At 38.7% G+C, this 1,749-nt stretch overlaps 2 non-coding genes across 2 annotated transcripts; both read right to left on the bottom strand.

Annotated features, from left to right (window-relative positions):
- Positions 1-77: 77 nt before the first annotated feature.
- Positions 78-150, bottom strand: TRNAA-AGC (transfer RNA alanine (anticodon AGC)). Its single transcript has one exon. It is a non-coding gene; the product is annotated as a tRNA-Ala (tRNA).
- Positions 151-960: 810 nt separating this feature from the next.
- TRNAA-AGC (transfer RNA alanine (anticodon AGC)) lies at positions 961-1,033 on the bottom strand. Its single transcript has one exon. It is a non-coding gene; the product is annotated as a tRNA-Ala (tRNA).
- Between the last annotated feature and the right edge of the window lie 716 nt (positions 1,034-1,749).

Consider the following 1,749-nt stretch of genomic DNA (forward strand, 5'->3'; position numbering starts at 1 on the left):
CTAGATCTAATCGATTATATTATGGTTAAACGTATTTCAATATTGCCTGTGTTGTTAAAAACAATTTTGTGAAGAGTTGGAGATGCTGGGTATCGATCCCAGTACCTCTCGCATGCTAAGCGAGCGCTCTACCATCTGAGCTACATCCCCTCGGATATACCTACCAAAACGTTAAAAACAGGTAAGTTCGAAAATATACTGGAAACCTTTGAGGATCCTAGGTATGATTCTAATACCTGTTGTTTGCAAAGCGGTCTACCATCTGAGACACACTTGATTAAATAAAACGTAATTAAACGTGTCTTAATAGAGTTTGTGTGCTTCCACAAATTTGGAGAAATATTGAAGGCGTCTGGAAATGCTGGATTACGACACCAGAGCTCTTCGCATGGTAGGCAAGCGATCTATAATTTGGGCTACATTCCCTTGTATAACATACGCTTAAACGTGTAACATACTTTCAATTTTGTTTTAATATTGTTTGCGTTATTGAAAACCTATGAATTTGGAAAATCATTGAACACCGTTGGAGAGGCTGGGTGTCGATACAAGTACCTCTTGCATGCAAGGCCAGCGCTCTACCATCTGAGCTACACCACGTTGAATATTAACAAAAGAACGTGTTTTAATATTGTTTGCGTTATTAAAGAACAGATAAATTAGAAAAATATCTAAAACCTTTGGAGATTCTGGGTATCGATTCTCAACCTCTTGCTTGAGGAGCGAGCCCTCAGCTATCTGAGCTACACTCATTGAATTGGGTACACACAAATATGTTTTAATATTGTCTGCGTCACTAAAAACAGATAAATTAACACCTTTGGGGAAGTTGGATACCGACGCAGTATAAGTCGTATGGCAAGGAATCGGTGCACCATTTGAGCTGGATCTAATCGATTATATTATGGTTAAACGTACTTCAATATAGTATGCGTTGTTAAAAACAATTTTGTGAAAAGTTGGAGATGCTGGGTATCGATCCCAGTACCTCTCGCATGCTAAGCGAGCGCTCTACCATCTGAGCTACATCCCCTCGAATATAATTTATTAAACGTGTTTTAATACTGTTTGCGTCGTTAAAAACAGGTAAGTTCGAAAATACACTGGAGACCTTTGAGGATCCTAGGTATGATTCCAATACCTGTTGTTTGCAAAGCGCTCTACCATCTGATACACACTTGATTAAATAAAACGTAATTAAACGTGTCTTAATACAGTTTGTGTGCTTCCACAAATTTGGAAACGTATTGAAGGCGTCTGGAAATGCTGGATTACGACACCAGAGCTTTTCGCATGGCAGGCAAGCGATCTACTATGTGAGCTACATTCCCTTGTATAACATGCGCTTAAACGTGTAACATAGTTTCAATTTTGTATTAATATTGTTTGCGTGAAAACCTATAAATTTGGAAAATTATTGTTCACCGCTGGACCGGCTGGGTATCGATCCCTCGACCTCTCGCATGCTAAGCAAGGGCTCTACCATCCGATCTACATCCCCTTGAATTTACTACGTATTAACACGTTTTAATATTGTTTGCGTTATTAAAAATGGGTAAATTTGGGAAAACATGAAGTACCATTGGAGATGATGCGTATCGATGCAGTATATATCGTATGGCAAGCGATCGCTCTACAATCTGAGCTACATCCTATTGACATCAATACGCTTAAGCGTGTTTTAATATTGTTTGCGTTGTTAAAAACATAAGTTTGAAAATATATTGGAGACCTTTGGAGATCCTGGGT

This window comes from Varroa jacobsoni, unplaced genomic scaffold (assembly GCF_002532875.2).
Source record: "Varroa jacobsoni isolate VJ856 unplaced genomic scaffold, vjacob_1.0 contig06831, whole genome shotgun sequence".
NCBI classification, from domain to species: Eukaryota; Metazoa; Arthropoda; class Arachnida; order Mesostigmata; family Varroidae; genus Varroa; species Varroa jacobsoni.